This window comes from Lemur catta, chromosome X, assembly GCF_020740605.2.
Source record: "Lemur catta isolate mLemCat1 chromosome X, mLemCat1.pri, whole genome shotgun sequence".
NCBI lineage: Eukaryota > Metazoa > Chordata > Mammalia > Primates > Lemuridae > Lemur > Lemur catta.
This window is the reverse complement of record NC_059155.1, coordinates 39,029,234-39,051,149: the sequence shown is the minus strand read 5'-3', so window position 1 is coordinate 39,051,149 and position 21,916 is coordinate 39,029,234. Positions and strand designations below refer to the sequence as shown.

Sequence of the window (21,916 nt, the reverse complement as noted above, 5' to 3'; positions counted from 1 at the left end):
TAAAATTGATTGTGGTGATGTATTCACAATTTCTATGGACTGAATTGTGTCCCCCTCAAATTCATATGTTGAAACCCTAACCCCCAATGTGACTGCATTTGGAGATAGGGCCTATAAGGAAGTAATTAAGGTTAAATGAGGTCATAAGGATGGGGCTCTGATCCAATAGGATTAGCGTCTTTATAAGAAGAGACAACAGAGAGCAGAGAGCCCACTTGCTCTCTCTGTCTGCCGTGTTAAACACAGAGGAAAGGCAGCCATCTGAAAGCCAGGATGAAAGTCTTCACCAGGAAAGAAATCAGCTGGCACCTTGATCTTGGGCTTCTAGCCTCCAAAACGATGAGATAAGTTTCTATTGTTTAAGTACCCAGTCTATGGTATTTTACTATAGCAGCCTGAGTAGACTAATACAATGCTGTGAATATACTAAAAACCATTAAGCTGTACACATCAAATGGTTGGCTTTTATTATATGTGGTTATATCTCATATAAGCAGCTACTAAGAATATAACATCACTGAGTGAATGATGGCTAAAATGAATGGTTATATAGGTCACCTGGAGTATAAAGTTCAAGGTGCCCCTCAGAAGCCAAATTAGATGATAAATTCACAGTGACTGATGGTATGGGATTGGAGAAAATTGCAGGGGAGGAACAGTGGTCATTGAGGTGGGTGGGGAAATGGAATACTGACAGTGGCCAACATAGCTAAAATGTATAGAGCAAACATTCTGTGTGTGTGTACATGCTCTTGGACAAGCATGCATGTGTGCATGTCCAAGACACTGGTCCAAAGGCTTTATGTTCATCATTTCTTTCTTTCTTCATAACAACCCTATAAGTTCTATTATTGTCCTTTCTTTTAAAAATAAAGAAACTGAGTCTCAAAGAGGTTAAATAACCTCCCCAGTGTTACACAGCTAGTAAGGGTCAGAGCCAGATACTAATCCAGGCTGTCTGGACCTGTATTGACCGTAGTCCAGGCTGTCTACATGAAGCTATCCTGCTATTGTCAAGGCTTTGCTCAAGAATGAGGAGAGGCTTCTTTAAGGCCTGTGGACTTTTATAAGTAGTCAGAAGATAGAGTGACAACTACTTAGAGACAGCACAGGAAGAGTGCTCAAACATCTAGCAGTGAAGTCTCTGTTACTCAGAATCTCTGGGGAAACTATACCAGCAGAGCAACCAACCACTCTGCTGTCTTGATGATGAGAGCACAAGCTCTGGTTCAAATCAACCTGAGTGCAAATCTGGGCTCTGATATTTCCTCACTGTGTGACCTTGGGGAGGTTAATTAAACTGCTTTGGGCCTCCATTTTCTCATCTGTAAAATAGAGATGATGATGATAAAATAGTAATATTAATAATATAATACATGCCTTAATAGAGTACCTGTGGTAACCAAATGAGCTAATGTATGTAAAAAACTTACCAGAATGCTTGGCAGATAGTGAGTGTTCAATAAATGTGTGTGTGTGCATGCATGTGCACATGTGGAGGGAGGGTGTGAGAGAGAGAGAATGCATGCTCATGTGCCATTTATATTCTTTTACTGCAGCCTAGCACTCTTTGGAACATTGAGTCCCACACAGCACACTTTGTGATACTAGATTCACCTTTGTATAACTCTTCATGGCCGAAAAGGATGCTAAGTTAAACAAAGGAAGAGATGGAAGAAAGAACATCTGAGGGGTTAACAGGGCTAAAGCCTATGAAAGAACTGGACTAAACAAATACTTTATTGTGGGGCCAGGGAAATCTGAGCCACAGAAAAAAAGGGAACTGCCAGGAGATGAGCTTCAGCTGGAACCCAAGAGTCAGGCCCGAAGAACCAATCAAAAAAGGCACACCACCCTCCATAAAGACCAAGAGCAACAGACAGTGCAATAGAAGACCATGAATCAAAACTTAAAAGCTCGAGACTAGAAAAAGATATTATAAGAGAGTATTAAGACTAGAGAAGAAAGCTATTAATAGGTGAATAAGTGCAGGTGCAAAGGTCTTACATAATGCTGGAGTTCAGCTGTGAATTAGGAACTGTGCTTCCTAAGCGGGGTGGGGGGGTGCGGTTAACTAAGCAAAGGGAACCTCCTTTTAAGTGTAGCTTGATAATGCTTCATGACCATGCTTTGCTGATCCATCTCTGTGTTTATTTTCCTAATACTATAGAAGCTTCTTATGCTCCAAAACTAAGGTCAGGAAACTATGGCCTATGGCCAGATAAGGACCACCACCTGTTTTTTTAAATACAGGTTTATTGGAACATAGCTACACTCATTTATTTATGTATTGTCTATGGCTGCTTTTGTCTAACAACAGCTGGTTGAGGCACTGTATGGCCTACAAAGCCAAAAAATGTTTACTATCTGGCCCGTTTTTTTTTTTTAACAGAAAATTTTTCTAGCCCCTGGTTTAAAATCTCTGGTAAAGTGCTCACTTCGGCAGCACATATACTAAAATTGGAACAATACAGAGATTAGCATGGCCCCTGGTCAAGGATGACATGCAAATTCGTGAAGCATTCCATATTTTTAAAGAACTCAAAGTAGAACTAGCATTTGATCCAGCAATTCCACTACTGGGTATTCACCCAAAGGAAAGAAAGACATTCTATAAAAAAGACATCTGCGCTCGGATGTTCACAGCAGCACAATTCACAATTGCAAAGATGTGGAAACAACCTAAGTGCCCATCAATACATGAGTGGATTAATAAAATGTGGTATATGTATACCATGGAATACTACTCAGCCACAAAAAATACTGAACTAATACCCCTTATGCTATCCTGGATGGAGCTGGAGCCCATTCTACTAAGTGAAGTATCACAAGAATGGAAAAACAAGCACTACATGTATTCACCATTAAATTAGTACTAATTGATCAACACTTATGTGCACATATGGAAGTAACATTCATAGGGTGTCGGGCAGGTGGGAGGGGGGGAGGAGGGGATGGGTAAATTCACACCTGATGGGTACAGTGCGTTATGTCTGGGGGATGGGCACACTTGTAGCTCTGACTTGTGTGGTACAAAGGCAATATATGTAACCAAAGCATTTGTACCCTCATAATATTCTGAAATAAAAAAAAGAAGAAGAAAATAAGGGCAAATATACAAATATCTAGGAATAAAGATATTTATTATAGTGTGGTTCATAGCTGAAAATTTGAAAATAAACTAAATGTTCAGTAACAGAGTATTGATTAAATAAAGCTATGTAAGGGAAAATTATAGTTATTAAAAATAAATTTAAAAAAATCTCTGGCAGAATGTGATATTTCCCATGGGTTAGGAGTAAGAAAGGGTACTTAAGGAATTAAAGAAAGAGTTACATCTCTAAGGCCATCATTTAAAGAAGAGACTCTTCTCTTCCTTAGATGAGGATGGGCAATAAGATCAGGAGCAGATATATAATCTTGAACAATGGTTAACTTAAAAAGAAAGCAAATTCTATTATAGGACTTTTGGTACCAGATATTACTCATTTCAGTTTGTCTAACATTAAGAGTAGTGGGTTTGCGAACAACTGACCTCATTTAATACAAGCAAATACCTGTGATGTTGACCAGGCTGAATCGATTTCACAACTGCTAAAGAGCTGCCTCTTTGAAATTACCACCATCTGTTGGATTGCATGGCCATGTCACTCAGTAGACAAGGATGACTTCCAATTTGTACACATATTGTTTATGTTTAAATGTCACTTCTGAAGTATGTGGACAATTTATTCTCTTCAGGTTAAATCCTTCCTGTACCCATGCATCCGTACTCTCCCTCAAAAAGAAACTGTCATGCTAATCAATTGCTTATTAAATTGTTGTTCACAGTGAGAGCAAAGGGACTCATCAACCCAACCTCACTCAAATGATCACATGACCCATATTAGTGAGGTCAGATGACTGTGTTTGCCTAACTTGAAAGGGGGTAACTAGCTTCTGGCAAACAACCTAGGTGGCAATGGTGAAAAGAGGGGATGCCAGTGGGTAGTACTCTCCAAGGAGGCTCTGGCAGGATGGATTTGACACAGTGGGATTGAGGGGCACAAAACCAGGATGACAGTTCCTACAATGAGATAAATGAAGACACCCACAAGGGAGAGAACAACAATGGCTCCTGCCCAGGGAGGCTGCAACCTGCCCACTGGACAGGAGGAGCGCCTGACTAATTGCATCGCTGTCTGTCTCTATATAACACTGTTTGTTTATTGAAGGTCCCCTTCTTTGTCCTGAACAAATTGACCTATTTGCTTTACTTTGTGCATTTAATTTTCATCTGTACATTTGCAAAATACCCCATCGGTGTTCATTATGGTAAATTAATATTAGTGGTTCTGTAAGACAACCATCAGCCCTCATTCTCACTAACTCTTTCCCACCTCTCCCCCTCGTTCCTTGACTAATAGATATCATTTCAACAGTTTGACTAACTGCCGTGTTACAGAAAAGGCAGTAATTTATACTGATGTAATGGCCGTGATAAAAATCATTTGTGTGCTGATTTTATAAATTAGGGTGGAAATGTGAGTGCCTCTGAAAAATGAAGTGCTACCACATGGATTCCACTGTTGCTAATGCTTCATACCTTTCTGCTTCATTAAACCAATTTCACGGGGAGATGAGTTAGAGGAAGAAGCTGTGCTGCTTATGAGATGCAACAATGGTTTATTGAAAGAAATGGGGCTAAGATTAAATTAAGTGCTACTCGAGAAATATGGAAATACAAAAATATTCAGGCTTCTAGATGAGTAATTCAAAAATATGATAAGTTAGCTCTTTCATACTCCAAAAACTGGCTCATCATAATTGCATAGAATTGAATTCACAGTCTACTAATTAATATTGAAGAGTTTCTTGAAACTACCCTTATGAGTAGGAGAACCCAAGAATGAATTTATCCCATTTCCATTTTGAAATCATGTCAACTCAAAATTTTCTTTCAGATCTATTCTGATAGAGTTGGATCTTTAAAATGTTTCCCTGATGGTTTGCTCATTCTTGAGAAATAAACACCAATCTTAGATAAAAGGGGTTGGGGCAAGATGAAGGCACGTGGCAGAAAGTAGGCCATTCATTGGCAGTTGGCATTTACCAAACCTCAGTAGCTGTTCTGGTCCTTTGTTTACCGGTTTCAGGTGAGCACAACACCAGCTGAATACAGATTTATGCTGGCCAGCATCTTGTTGCTCCTTCTTGGATAACACTCTAAACTAGATGTGGAGACACTGAAGAAAAAAGCACTAATTGGCATACCCTTAGAAGCAGGTACCAAGGAATTGAGATAGAGCCATTTCCACTGTTCATCTAAATTGCCTACTATTTCCCCCCTTTCTGATGAGCTTGAAATTTTCACTTTCTAGCAACTAAACCCTATTTGTTCCCTGAATTGTGAAGGATGTAAATACAAAGAGATTCATTCATTAAATAAGAGGCTTATGAATACTTGGTGTTTTTTTTAATGCAGGATTTCAAAGTGCAGCTGAGGAGCTGCCATTTTCTTCCCCCTTCACAATGAGATCTCTGTGTATAAGTGACCCAAGTCCCGGGGTTGAGTCCAGCTCTCAGATTAGCACAGAAAACACGCACAGATGTGACTTTCAACCCACCCCCTCTCACTGATGATAAAAGGAGTTCCAAAAAGTGTTCCTCTAGGATGGGAGGAAAGGATTTTGAGATTACAATCCTGAAGACTACTATGTGCCAAGAGTCAGAGAACATATCCCCACTCAAATGGGAAATTAATTTATGTGCAGTCTGCTGTTACCCTGTGGAATTTGGGGTTCAACAGACTTAGTTCAAACAGCTAACATAGCATGTCTACAGTTATAACAAACACTTTTCATCACACCATCATAGAGGGGCTTGCAGCGATCCCCTTCTGAGGCTCACCGTTGCTATTAGCTGATAGGCATGTCCACTATCATCAGTGTGCTGGGAAAGTATGCTGCCCAAATGCCCGTCAGCCTGTTGATGGCTTACAAAGCCACTGTTGTGGTTTTAAACATTATTTAAAAAAGCATATACTTACTCAAAAGTAAAGAGTGAACCTATAATTAACTTTTGGAGAAATGTCAGTATTTGATTTAGATACTTCTGGAACAGAGCATGGTTAAGAACTTGGCCTTCAACTAACTGATTACCTTAAGCCTAAACTTTATGGTCCATAAAACAAGATCTCTATATTTTATTCTGGCTAGAAGTTCCTACTGTCTATATTGCCTTCACTGTACAAACTGTTTTAGGAGAAGCCTACAACAAGCCAGATGTTAATAGTTACAGAGTTTTTCCTTGCCTGTGATTCATCAAAATTACCTAAGTCTAAATTGTTTTGTGTAAATGTCACTCAACATATTTCATACTCAGAGGTACAGTTTTAAGAACAAAAAGCATGCATTATATTGGGGTAGGGGAAAAACAGGAAGCCTCACAAGATAAAGATGCTTTCATTCATGTCCTTCCTTTGACTATTATCCCCACCACTGAAGAATCTAAATTTCCCTTACTCCAAATTCTGGTTCACTCTGGCTCCAGCAACACTTGGAGCTGAAGAATCCTGCTTTCTGACAGAGCAATCTGTCTCCTGTTTCCATTGTGGCTAGAGCTCTGAGAAGGATGAGTGGCACTGGGAAGACTCAGGGGTAGAAAAGATTCATATGCATCACATATGCAAACTTGGGGAAACTGCAAGCACCTTAAGAGATTTGCCTAAAAGTCACACCATGAGTTAGGAGCAGATGATTGGGAAATTAAGTTCCATAGTTCTTTAACTTCATTCAGGCCAACATCTGGCCCCAAGAGGTAACATGGATAAAATGGCTAAGACTCACTGATTAGTAGAAAGTGACGAGCACTGGGGCAAATGTGCCAACTCAACCATGTCATGTAATCACTATGATTGTCCCCAGCTCCTTCTGTCCATCTTCTTCTAAGCATTACTTTCTTGAGTCAATTTTCATTTATCTCTGAGCTTATATTTCAAACTAAACAGTCTATTTAGTCTTTACCTCTTCTGGTCCCTTCTTCCCTTCTCTAACTTCCAATGCTACTCTCTTTCTCACTGCAGGAATTTTTTGTGTGTAAAAGTGAAAGCATAGTAGCAAAAAAAGCAGTGAAGGCATTTTGTAAGCCTGCTATATTTTCCACATTTATTTCATGTAGTGTGGAACATATAAATCAATAATTAACACCAGGTACACTCATATAATTATTGTCTCTGAGAAATTGAAATTGCTGAGGAAGGTTAAAAGGTCTGCCTTCACACAAGTACTTACCCACTCAATCCTAAACCAGTGATTCTCAAAATTGAGTATGCACTAGAATCACCTGGTGGGCTTGTTAGACAGCAGACTGCTGTCACCCTCCCTCAGTGTCCCGATGCATTAATCTTGGGATAGGGCCTGAGATTTTGCCTTTCTAACAAATTCTCAGGGGATGTTGATGCTGTGGGTCTGGGGAACACAAGACCAACAAGCGCCATTGCTCTACCTAGTCATTCTCCATCTTTGCTGAACATTAACCTAGGGATCTTTTCAAAAACCCAAAGCCCATTCTGCACCTCATATAAATTAATTCAAAACCTCTAGGGGTTGCACCAATGGATCAATACTTTTTATAGCTCCCCTAGTTGATCCCAATGAACAGCCAAGTTTGAGAGCCAGTGCTATAGAAAGCAAAGTTGCTTTTTGGTTTTGTTCTATTTAAGCAATAGAACATTAAGAATATAATTATTATCTTGTGTTTACATAGTGCTGATTTTTTAAAAAAGTGCTTTCACAATTGATGGCTTGCCACAATTCCAAATATTTGTGTTCAATGTTAGGTAGAAGGACCACAATGGAGCCAAACTAGAAATCAATAACAGAAAGATAACAGGAAAACTTCCAAACATTTAGAAATTAGACAACACACTTCTAAATAATTTAGGAATCAAAGAGGCAGTCTAAAGTAAAGATTCAAAAGTACAGAGAACTGAATGTAAATGAAAATACAATATATCATAATGATGAGAAACTATTAATAGAAGCTTTCCCACTAAGATCAGGAAAAACGCAAGGATTTCCACTTTTGTCACACTTTTTCAACATTGTACAGGAAGTCCTAGCTAATGCAATAAGACAAGAAATACAGTAAGGAAATAAAAGGTATACTGATTAGGAAAGAAGAAATAAAAATGTCTTTGTTCACAGATTGCATGATAGTCTATGTAGAAAATCTGAAGGAATCAATAGTAAAAAAAAACCCTCCTGGAATGAATAAGTGATTATAGTAAGGATATGAGGTTAATAAACAAAAGGCTATCACTTTCCTATATACCAGCAATGAACAAGTATAATTTGAAATTATAAAACAAAACACACTTACATTAGCACTGAAAAATATGAAATGCTTAGATATAAATCTAACAAAATATGTATAAAATCTGTTTGAGGAAAACTACAAAACTCTGATGAAAGAAATTAAAGGAGAACAAAATAAATGGAGATATATTCCATTTTCATGGATAGAAAGACTCAATATTGTCAAGATATCAGTTTTTCCCAATTTGATCTATAGATGTAATATAATCCCAATCAAAATCCCAGCAAGTTATTTTGTGGATATTGACAAATTGATTCTAAAGCTTATATGGAGAGGCAAAAGATCCAGAATAGCCAGCATGATTTTGAAGTAAAAGGACAAAGTCAGAAGACTGACATTACCTGATTCCAAGACTTACAATAAATCTACAGTAATCAATAAAATGTGGTATTGGTAAAACAATAGATAAATAGATCAATGGTACAAAATAGACAGCCAAGAAATAGAGTCCGAACAATATAGTCGATATAGATCATTGAAAAAGAAGCAAAGGCAAAACAATGGAGAAAAGATAGTCTTTTCAACAAACGGTATTGGACATCCTCATGCAATAATAATCATCATCATATTATATCTAGAAAACCCCAAGGATTCAACCAAGAGACTCTTGGAATTGATCAATGAATTCAGTAGAATCTCAGGATACAAAATCAGAGGCATTCATATATGCCAGTAACAGTCAAACGAGAACCAAATCAAAGACTCAATACCCTTCACAATAGCAACAAAGAAAATAAAGTACCTAGGAATACATTTAACTAAGGAGGTAAAAGACCTCTACAGGAAGAACTATGAAACACTAAGGAAGGAAATCGCAGAGCACGTAAACAGGTGGAAAACCATGCCATGCTCATGGATCGGAAAAATCAACATTGTTAAAATGTCTATACTACCCAAAGTGATCTACAGATTCAATGCAATCCCTATTAAACTACCAACATCATTTTTCACAAATAGAGAAAAAATAATTTTACGCTTTGTATGGAACCAGAGAAGACCCTGTTTGGCAAAAGCAATTTTAGGCAATAAGAACAAAATGGGAGGTATTAATTTGCGAGACTTCAAACTATACTACAAGGCTGTGGTTATTAAAACAGCTTGGTATTGGCACAAGAATGGGGACACAGACCAGTGGAGCAGAATCAAGAATCCAGATATAAAATCATCCTCACATAGCCATCTATTCTTTGACAAAGCAGACAAAAACATACTCTGGGGAAAAGAATCCTTATTCAATAAGTGGTGCTGGGAAAACTGGATAGCCACATATAGAAGATGAAACAGGACCCACACCTTTCACCTCTCACAATCAAATCACGGTGAATAACCTTAGGTGTGAAACTATCAGAATTGTAAAAGAAAATGTGGGAAAAACACTTACAGACATTGGCCTAGGCAAACAATTTATGAAGAAGACCCCAAAGGCAATCACAGCAACAATAAAAATAAATAAATGGGACCTGATTAAATTAAAAAGCTTCTGCACAGCCAAAGAAACTGTCACAAGAGTAGACAACCTACAGAATGGGAAAAAATTTTCACATGCTACACATCCGATAAAGGACTGATAACTAGAATCTATTTAGAACTCAGGAAAATCAGCAAGAAAAAATCAAACAACACTGTCAAAAAGTGGACAAAGGGCATGAACAAAAATTTTTCAAAAGACAGAAGAAGGGCCAACAAACATATGAAAAAATGTTCAACATCTCTAATCACCAGGGAAATGCAAATCAAAACCACAATGAGATATCACTTAACTCCAGTGAGAATGGCCTTTATCAAAAAGTCCCATAACAAAATATGTTGGCGTGGATGTGGAGAGACAGGCACACTCATACACTGCTGGTGGGACTGCAAACTAGTGCAACCTCTGTGGAAAGCAATGTGGAGATACCTTAAACAGATTCAAGTAGACCTACCATTTGATCCAGCAATCCCATTATTGGGCATCTACCCAAAAGAACAAAAGACATTCTATAACAAAGACATCTGCACCCAAATGTTTATAGCAGCACAATTCACAATTGCAAAGATGTGGAGACAACCCAAGTGCCCATCAATACACGAGTGGATTAATAAAATGTGGTATATGTATACCATGGAGTACTACTCAGGTATAAGAAATAATGGTGATACGACATCTCTTTGGTTCTCCTAGAGAGAGTTGGAACCCATTCTACTAAGTGAAGTATCCCAAGAATGGAAAAATAAGCACCACATGTACTCACCATCAAATTGGTTTCACCGATCATCACCTAAGAGCAGATTCAGGAATAACATTAATCGGGTGTTGGGCAGATGTGGGGGGCGGGAGGGGATGGGTGTATACCTACATAATGAGTGTGATGCGCACTGTCTAGGGAATGGACACGTTTCAAGCTCTGACTCGGGGTGGTGGTGGGTCAAGGGCAATATAGGTAACCTAAACTTTTGTACCCCCACAATATGCTGAAATAATAATTTTAAAAAAAGAAAAAAAAAGAAAAATGAAAAAAAAATCATCATCATCATAATCATCTAGACACAGACTTTACACCCTTTATAAAAAATTAACTCAAAGTGCACAATAGACCTAAAAGTAAAATGCAAAACTATAAAACTTTTAGAAGATAACAAAGGAGGAAATCTGGATGACCTTTTTGGATATGACACCAATAGTATGATCCGAAAGAAAGTATTGATAATCTAAATTTTATTAAAATTAAAAATTTCTGCTCTGTGAAAGTCACTGCCAAGAGAATGAAAAGACAAGCCACGGATTGGGAGAAACTAGCAAAGACATATCTGATAAAGGACTGTTATCCAAAATATACAAGAACTCTTAAAAGTCAACAGTAAGAAAACAAACAAGTTGATAAAAAAAAATGACCCAAAGACCTTAACATACATCTCACCAAAGAAGATATAAAGATAGCAAATATGTATACGAAAAGATGCTGGTGAGCATTGTAGGGGGGAAAAGACACTCCTCAAATCATGATTTGGGTGTGGCAAAGTCATAACATGTAACCAAAATGTTTTTACCCCCATAATATTCTGAAATAAATAAATAATAAATAAATAAATAAATTTAAGTTAATTAAAATGTTTCACAAATTGAAAAAAAGGATGCCCCATGTCATATATCATTAGGGAAATGCAAAAATTAAAACAATAAAATACCACTACACATCTATAGAATGGCCAATATTCAGAACATTGATACCATAAAATGCTAGGAAGGATGTGCAGCAACAGGAATTCACATTCATTGCTGATGGAAATGCAAAATGGTACAGCCACTTTGGAAGACAGTTTGGCAGCTTCTTCATTCTTATCATATGATTCAGAAATTGTGCTCCTTGGTATTTACCCAAGGAAGTTAAAAACTTATGTCCATACAAAAACCTTCACATATATGTTTATAGCCACTTTATTCATAATTGCCAAAACTTTGAAGCAAGCAAGATGTCCTTTATTAGGTGAGTGGATAACTAAACTGGGGTACATTCATACATAGAATATTATTCGGTGCTGAAAGAAATGAACTATCAAGCTATAAAAAGGCATAGAAGAACCTTAAATGCATATTAACAAGTGAAAAAAGCCAATCTGAAAAGGCTGCGTACTGTGTGATCCCAACATTCTGGAAAAGTCAAAACTATGAAGACAGTAAAAAGATCAGTGATTGCCAGGGGTTGGGAGAAAGGGTTTGGGGGAGGAAGGAATGAATAGGCAGAGAGACAGAAGATTTTTAGAGAAGTTAAACTCTTCTGTTTGATACTGTAACGGTGGATACACGTCACAAACATGTATCCAAAGATTTGTCCAAATATATGGAATATATAACAAGAGTGAACTCTAATGTAAACTATGGACCTTGGGTGATAATGATGTGTCAACATAGGTTCATCAATTCTAACAAATATACCAATCTGGTGGGAGATATTGATAATGGCGGAGGTAGTGGCAGGGGTGGGGGGGTAGTATATGGGAAATCTCTGTACCTTCTGCTAAATTTTGCTGTGAACCTAAAACTGTTCTAAAAAATAAAGTCTATTAAAAATTTTTTTTGGTGTCCCTCATCTATTCTTTTTTTTATTATTATTATTATTTCAGCATATTGTGGGGGTACAAAAGTTTAGGTTAGGTATATTGTCTTTGACCCCACCACCACCCCGAGTCAGAACTTCAAATGTGTCCATTCCCTAGACAGTGCACATCACACTCATTATGTAGGTGTACACCCATCCCCTCCCACCCCCCACATCTGCCCAACACCCGATTAATGTTATTCCTGAATCTGCTCTTAGGTGATGATTGGTGAAACCAATTTGATGGTGAGTACATGTGGTGCTTATTTTTCCATTCTTGGGATACTTCACTTAGTAGAATGGGTTCCAACTCTATCCAGGAGAACCAAAGAGATGTTGTATCACCATTATTTCTTATACCTGAGTAGTACTCCATGGTATACATATACCACATTTTATTAATCCACTCATGTATTGATGGGCACTTGGGTTGTCTCCACATCTTTGCAATTGTGAATTGTGCTGCTATAAACATTTGGGTGCAGATGTCTTTGTTATAGAATGTCTTTTGTTCTTTTGGGTAGATGCCCAATAATGGGATTGCTGGATCAAATGGTAGGTCTACTTGAATCTGTTTAAGGTATCTCCACATTGCTTTCCACAGAGGTTGCACTAGTTTGCAGTCCCACCAGCAATGTATGAGTGTGCCTGTCTCTCCACATCCACGCCAACATTTTTTGTTATGGGACTTTTTGATAAAGGCCATTCTCACTGGAGTTAAGTGATATCTCATTGTGGTTTTGATTTGCATTTCCCTGATGATTAGAGATGTTGAGCATTTTTTCATATGTTTGTTGGCCATTCTTCTGTCTTCTTTTGAAAAATTTCTGTTCATGTCCTTTACCCACTTTTTGATAGGGTTGTTTGATTTTTTCTTGCTGATTTTCCTCAGGGCACCTCCCACTTCACAGACCCAAGCTGATCGACAGGCGCCATATTGCTATACAATATACCAAAATATGTGGAATGCAACCACGGCAGTGAATAAAGTAAAATGTATACAACAAAATGCTTACATCAGAAAAGAAGACAGGTTTTAAATCAGTAATCTAAGTTCCTACTCTGAGAAACAAGAAAAAGAAGAGCAAAATAAACTGAAACAAGCAGAAGGAAGGAAACGACAAAAGTATGAGCAGAAATCAATAAAACTGAAAACAGAAAAACAGTAGAGAAAAATCAATGAAACAGATCACTGATTCTTCGGGGAAAAAAATCAATAAAACCGGTAAACCTACAGCAGTACTGACAAAGATAAGAGAGAAGATACAAATAAACAATATCAGGAGTGAAGCAGAGGATATCACTCCAGAACCTGTATCCATTAATAGGAAAATAAATGATTACTGTAGATAACATTAGGCCCATAAATTTGAGAACTTAGGAAAAATAGACTAATTCCTCAAAAACCACAAACTATCAAAACTCAACTAAGATGAAATAGATATTTTGAATGGTCCTATGATTATTAAAGAAATTAAATTTATAAGGCAGGCAATAATGAATGTTGGTGAGGATGTGGAGAAAGAGGAACCCTCATACACTGTTTATGGGAATGTAGATTAATACAACCACTTTGGAGAATAGTATAGAGTTTCTTCAAAAAACTAAAAATAGAACCATGATATGACCCAGCAATCCCACTGCTAGGTATATATCTGAAAGAAAAGAAATAAGTATTTATGTATCAAAAAGATATGTGCACTCCCATGTTTATTACAGCACCATTCACAATTGCCAAGATTTGGAATCAACCTAAGTGTCTATCAATGTATGAATGAATAAAGAAAATATGATACATATACACAATGGAATATTATTCAACCATAGAAAAGAACAAAATCCTGTCATTTGCAACAACATGTATGGAACTGGAGAACGTTATGTTAAGTGAAATTTACACCAAGCACAGAAAGACAAATTTCACATGTTCTCTCACATATGGGAGCTTAAAATTAAAACAATTGATCTCACGGAGATGGAGAGTAGAACAACGGTTACCAGAGGCTGGGAAGGGTATTTGTGAGGGAGGGGATAAAGTAGGGATGGTTAATGAGTGCAAAAATATAGTTATATAAAATGAACAAGATCTAGTATTTGATAGCACAATAGGGTGACTATAGTCAACAAGTTGTTACATGTTTTAAAATAACTAAAAGTGTGGAATTGTAATGTTCTCAACACAAAGAAATGATAAATGCTTGAGGTGATGGACACTACAATTATTCCGATTTGATTATTATACATTGTATGCCTGTATCACAACATCACTTGTACCCTATAAATATATACAACTATTATATACCCATAATAATTAAAAATTTAAAAAAGAAATTGAATTTGTAATAAAATACTCCCCCAAAGTAAACTATCCAGGCCCACATGGTTTCACTGGAGAATTCTACCAAACATTTAAAGAACAATTACCAGCAATTTTATACATATTCTTTCAGAAAATAGAAGAGGGAATACTTCTCAACTCATTTTCTGAGGCAAATATTACCATAATACCAAAACCAGACAAAGATAGTACAAAAAAGAAAACTGCAAATTATATATTATGAACTTCAATTCAAAATTACTCAAAAGATATCAGAAACTCAAATACAGCAATGTATTGACAAGACTCAGAAAATGCAAAATATGATCATGTAAATTGATTCATAAAAAGTAGTTGCTGAAATTCAGCAGCCATTCATAATTTAAAAATAAAACAAAAACTCTTAGAACTTATAAATCAGTTCATTAGGGCCACAGGATACAAGATTAATACATAAATACATTTTTAATGTTTTATTTATTTTTACAAATTTTGGAGATACAAGTTTTTTTTGTGTCATGGATGAATTGTATAGTGGTGAAGTCAGGGCTTTTAGTGTACCTGTCACTCAAATAGTGTACATTGTATCTGATAGGTAATGTTTGATCCCTTTCACCCTTCCCATCCTCCCCTCATTATACCACTTTGTATGACCATGTATACCCATCATTTAGCTCCCACTTATAAGTGAATATATGTGGTATTTGTTTTTCCATTCCTAAGATACTTCACTTAGGATAATGGCCTCCCGTTCCATCCAAGCTGCTGCAAAAGACATTACTTCATTCTTTTTTATGGCATGAGATTCCATGGTCTATATATACCACATTTTCTTTATCCACTCATCAGTTGGTGGGGACATAGGTTGATTCCATACCCTTAAAATTGTGAATTGTGCTGTGATATGCATACAAGTGCAGGTGTCTCTTTGATATGATGACTTCTTTCCCTTTGGGTAGATACCTAGCAGTGGGATTGCTGGATTGAATGGTAGGTCTACTTTTAGTTCTTTAAGGAATACCCATACTCTTTTCCATATAGGTTGTACTAATTTACATTCCCACTAATAGTGTATAAGTGTTCCCTTTTCATAGAACTCACAGCAACATCTATTGTTTTTTGACTTTTTAATAATGGCCATTCTAACAGGGGTAAGGTGACAGATATCTCATTGTGGTTTAAATTGTCATTTCCTTGATGATTAGTGATGTTGAGCATTTTTTTCATATGTTTTTTGGCCATTTGTATATCTTCTCTGGGAAAAAAATCTGTTCATGTCTTTTGCCCATTTTTAATGGGGTTCTTTTTTTTTCTTGATGATTTGTTTGCATTCCTCATGGAGTGTGGCTATTAGTCATTTGTCAGATGTGTAGTTTACAAATATTTCCTCCCATTCTGTAGGTTGTCTATTTACTCTGTTGATTATTTCTTTTATTGTGCAGAAACTTTTAGTTTAAATAAGTCCCATTTATTTTTGTTTATGCTGTATTTGTTTGGGGGATCTTAGTCATAAATTCTTTGCCTAAGTCGATGTCCAGAAGAATTTTTCCCAAATTTTCTTCTACAACTTTTATGGTTTCAGGTCTTACATTTAGGTCTTTAATTCATCTTGAGTTAATTTTTGTATATGCTGAGAGGGATCCAATTTCATTCTCCCACATGTGGCTATCCAATTTTCCCAGCATCATGTATTGAATAGGGTGTCCTTTTAATAGTGTATGTTTTTGTCTGCTTTGTTGAAGATCAGTTGGTTGTAGGTATATGGTTTTATTTCTGGGTTCTCTATTCTGTTCCATTGATCTATGTGTCTACGTTTATACCAGAATTATGTTGTTTTGATTACTATAGCTTTGTAGTGTAATTTGAAGTCAGGTAATGTGATGCCTCCAGATTTGTTCTTTTTGCTTAGGATTGCCTTGGCTATTCGGGCTCTTTTTTGACTCTGTATGAAATTTAGGATTGTGTTTTCTAATTCTTTGAAAAATGGCATTGGTGTTTTGATGGGAATCATACTGAATCTATAAATCACTTTTGGCAGTATGGCCATTTTAACAACATTGATTATTCCAATCCATGAGCATGGGATGTTTTTCCATTTGTTTGTGTCATTTATGATTTCTTTCATCAGTATTTTGTAGTTCTCCCTGTAGAGATCTTTCACCTCTTTGGTTAAGTACATTCCTAGATAATTTTATTTCCTTTGCAGCTATTGTAAGTGGTATTGAGTTCTGTAATTGCATTTTTATGCTAACAACGAACATGTAGAAGCCAAAAGGAAAAACACAATTCCTTTTACAAGCACTTCAAAGAAAATGAAATAGATACAAATCTAACAAAGCTTGTATAGAATTTGTATGCTTAAAATTATAAAGTCCTGATGAAAGAAATCAAAGAATAACTACATAAATGGAGATACATATTGTGTTCGTGGGTTGGAACACTCAACTTAGAAAAGATGTCAATTCCCCACAAACTGATCTATAGGTTTAATGCAATTCCTATCAAAATATCAGTAAGGATTTTGGTAGACATAGATAGACAAGCTTATTCTAAAATTTATATGGAAAGGTATAGGTCCTAGAGTAGCTAAAATAATATTGGAAAATAGGAATTATGTGGGAAGAGTCACTCTACCTGATATCAAGTGTTACTATATAACCATAGTAATCATCACAGTGTGGTATTGGCTGAGGAATAGACACAGATCAATAGATCAATGGAATGAATAGACAACTCAGGAACAGATCCATACCAATGCCCTAACTGATATTTGATAACAGTGCAAAAGCAATTCAGTGGAGGAAGTATAGTCTTTCAACAAGTAATGCTGAAGCAATTGGATATACATTGGCAAAATAATAAACCTTGACCTAAGTCTCATACCTATTACAAAAAATAACTCAAAATGGGTCATAGACTTAAATATAAAATGTAAGACATTCAGAAATAATAAAACACATAAGAGAAAAATCTTTAGGACCAGGGGCTTTTAGTCTTGACACCAGAAACAAAAGCCATAAAAAAAATTAAATTGGACTTCATCAAAATTAAAATATTTTTCTCAGAAAATGCTATGAGCTAATTAAAAACATCAGTTATTTATTTAAAAAATGAAATGCTAATATTATCACATGTTTCTAAGTGTGAAAAATAGAGACCTCGCCTGATTTAGTTTATGAAGAGTGGTGAGTCCACCAGTCAACTTTTCTTAGTGGCCTGGCTAAGTGTGCAGGATATGTGCTATTGTAATGCCTGAGTCACTTTTAGGGCATGCATTTCCTGTGGCTACTACTTTTATAAAGGGTAAGTCAGCTGGAAACAACACATTATGAGCATGCACATAGAGTGCTAGGCTTTGGAAAGAGAAATACATTCGGGCAAAAGTAAGTAAAGGACTTTACAGGAGCTTCACTTTTTGCAGTTCTTACCTTAGACTTGACTGCAATTTCAAAAACTTGGAGGATAATATCCCTGATATGAAGAATGAACTGGCTCTGATTTCAAATGCACTTAAAACTCCCAGTGCACTGAAGGAGGAGACCAACACTTAGTGGCAGAGTTTGAAACCCAAGGCTGACTTCTTTATGACAGACAAAGTTGACTGCAATGAACATTCTTGGCATGAGCTCAAAAGGTTTTGAGTTTCTAGATCCCGAAAGGAAAATTTTCTTAAGAGCCTTTCAGGTTTGGGGTAAAGTGGTGCAAGTGTTGGGGCAAGAAGAGCTGCTGCCTGGCCTCTGGAGCTGGTCATAACTAACATTTACCAAACGTACTCTAGCAGGTGTGTTCACTAGTTTTCTTATCTAGTCCTTACCACAGTCTTGAAAAGTGTACACTAAAGGAGGATCATTCAAAACTAAGGGAAGGGAACTTACTGTATTGATTGCTTAGTACATGTGTCAGGCACTCTGCTATGCACTTTATTCCTTAGAACAATGCTATAAGGTAGACCCGATTATCATTCCCATTTTACAGGTGAGACAAAGGAGGCTCAGAAAAGTGAAAGGACTTGTTGCTTCTTCTTCCAGTCCTCTGCAGCTCAGCCCAGGTGTGTTTTTCTCTCTCTCCCCCTCTCTCTTCCCATAGCGCGTGGGCTCTCTCTCGCTCTCGCTCTCTCTCTCTCTCTCTCTCTCTCTCTCCCCTCTCTTGCATTTTGCAACACAAATATCCCCCAGTACAAATATTCAGTTACAAAAATGGCTGAGCAGCCATCAAGTGTCTACCAACAAAAGGCTCCAGGAACTGGTGGTGATCCCATGAAGCCCAGCAACAGAGCTTGCTGTAGCTCTGAAGCAGGGAAAACAGTATGAAGATTGGCACAATGTCAAGGGGTGAGGGAAGCAGGAACAGAACCAGAGCCCTAGCTAACCGTTTTGGCGCCTGGGGCAAGCAGCGTGAAACTAGCCTTGTCTTCAATGGAAGCTGCTCTTGGCAGGGGGAGGGGCAGCCCTACACACAAAAGGTCCCCTGGCTGGTGCGCTCCCAGCCCTTGACCTCGGGCCTCTCACTCCATCCATCTCTGCTACTGCCAAGGGGGCTGGCCTGGGGCCAGGGTGAGGCTTCCAACTGAGACCAGAGAGGTGGTGGGAGAAAAATGTGGTTTCCTCTAAATTTCTGTGCCCCAGTGACCCTACCCTAGCCAAGGCTCTGGAAAGAACAGAGCAGAATGTTGGGCTGGGAAGGGAGATGAGGAAAGTCAGAGAGAGACTAACTGGAAGAATAAGGAGAGGTCAGGGGGCCATCAGTCACAGTGATGGAATTAAACAAGTCCCCCAAAAGACGGAAAGTGTTGGTAGCTGGAAGGCATTTCAGAGTTCAAGATCAGAGAGGTGAAGTGGGCAATTGCAAGTGATAGCAGTGGCTGCTGAAGCAGACAGGAGAAGTCAAAGAAATGGAGGGCTATTATTGATTCCACAAGCTTTTGTTGAGCCTACTATGTGCCAGGCCCTGTGACAGGCACTTGGGATACAGTGGTGAAAACTGTGTCCAGTTCACCCTTGTTCAAATGTCGGAGTCTAGTAGGGAGATGGGTGAAAGACAAGCAGACAAATACAATAAGATGTGGAAGTGCCCCAGGGCTTACCCAGATGCAGAAGAACTGGGTCTTGTGCTTGAGAAAATTTCAGTTTACAGAGATCTACTCTACTTTCAAGATGAAAGATGAATTCACAATTCACGGTAAGGAAACACATACAAGGAAGTGCTTTAGGAATGTGGGAGAAGAAATGATTCATTCTTATTTTCTGAGAGAGAGAGTGAGAGAAGAAAAATCAGAAAGGTCTTCGTGAAGTCCATGGCATGTGAAGATGAGCGGGGTTTAAAAGAAGGAGGTGGGAAGGGGGGATGATTTTAGGCTGGAGGATGTGAGTACACGTGGAGGCAGAAAAATCATAGAACGCATGTAGGGACTGGGGCTAAATGGGTGTGTTTAGGGGTGAGGCTGCTTCTGGTGGTGTGTTGAGGAAGTGGAGAGAGTCAAGTGTTGATAGCGATTAGAAATGAGGCTGGAAGGGTTGCTTGGGATTAGAGGATAGAAAGTCTTCAATTACAGCTTTCAGAGTTCAGTCAGGATCCCATAAGCAATGAAGATTTAATTTTTTTTTAAAGAAAGAAATGATACTATTTTTTTTCTGTGATTTAGAAGGAACTCCCAGTGCAAGGTCTGGGTAATGGCAGGCAGAGAAAAGAGGCAGAAATATCTGTTTAGAAGCTATTCCAGAGGTTCAAGTGCAAGCTAAGGTCCAGATGTAGGGCAATGGGAATGAAAAGGGAAGGTGAATAGTAGATACAAGAGTCACTGGAGATGGGCTTGTCAACCAAACGAATGTGGGACAAGCTAGAGAGGACAATATATCTATGCCACACCCTTCTTTCCAGCTCAGAATTTTTTCTTATTGACTTTTGGGTTAAAGTGGAAGTAACCTTCCTCATTTAAATTCATAAGAAAACACAGAGAGATAAAGAGATTCAGTGAAATTGAAAATGAGCAAGGTATTCTAACTGTTTGCTATGGCCCTCTCAGAACTGTCCTTAAGCAGAGCATGGGTGGGTTCCCAAATGGTATAGCTGGGTCAGGAAGGAAAATGTTGCTCCTAAGTAATTGTTTAAAATAATAAAATAATGCTTAACATTTATCGAGCTTTTTCTTTGTGCTCTCAGGGAGATGTGTTACATGTAGTATCTCACTTAACCCTTCTAATAATCTCTTGTAGTACATATTAATACTTTTATTCTCCGATGAGAAAAACAAGCTCAGTGTGATGTAGTTCACACAGGTTTGGATCACACAGCTAATATGTGACTAATTGGAGATTTCAACTCAGGACATTCTGCCACATCACCAAGATTGCTTTTGAAACAAGCCCACTGAGCTATGATGTCAGAGACAAGAGTCCATTTCCAAAGTAGAAGAAAGCCAAGTAACCCTCTTTCTGAGGTATCCAGGGCTTTTTTTTTCACTTAGCTGTTCCATGTAAACTATCAAGCTATGATCCCCAGTAGACAGACACCAAATCAACCAAGAACCTGTCAGAAATCCTAAGAGCCGGACAGAATATTCAGACACTAAGTAAATATACAAAAAGCAAGAACTTTGTTATATATCAGTAGTATCCTGTTACAAAACAATAAAAAACAATCCCATTCCCAACAGCAACAACAAATTTAAAACAAATAAGAATAATCTTAATAAGACGTGTGTTTGGGATGGGCTATGTGAAGGAAACTATAATACAAGCAAGGTAGAACCGTAAAAAAGACCATGCAAGCTGAAGCCATGCAAAGTAATCTTAATAATCAATGGGGAAACTTAGGATTATTTAGTGACCTTTAAAAATCTTTGTCAAAGCACTAAAAACTTTCTTACTATCCATTCCATTATAAATGCATAGGGAAATGAAAAAAATAGTAAAATTAATATTTAGCACACTGTAATTTAAACATTAGAAATATCGAGAATTATAGTATTTCATTACTTTATAAAATACTTATCAACAGCAGTTTGAACAGTACTTGCCTTCTTCTTCTTTTCCAAACAAGCAAGCATATATTTTATGCCTTAACAAATTGTCATACCCCTTTTGAATTTCTAGATCAGCTTCCAGTATTTTCTCCTTTACATTTTCAGTGTCACGAAATATCACCAGGAGTTCCTTCAAAGTGTAGT

General features: G+C 37.4%; 1 non-coding gene across 1 annotated transcript; it reads left to right on the top strand.

Annotated features, from left to right (window-relative positions):
* Nucleotides 1-2,430: 2,430 nt before the first annotated feature.
* Nucleotides 2,431-2,534, top strand: LOC123628943. The gene has a single exon (XR_006731822.1). It is a non-coding gene; the product is annotated as a U6 spliceosomal RNA (small nuclear RNA).
* Nucleotides 2,535-21,916: the final 19,382 nt, after the last annotated feature.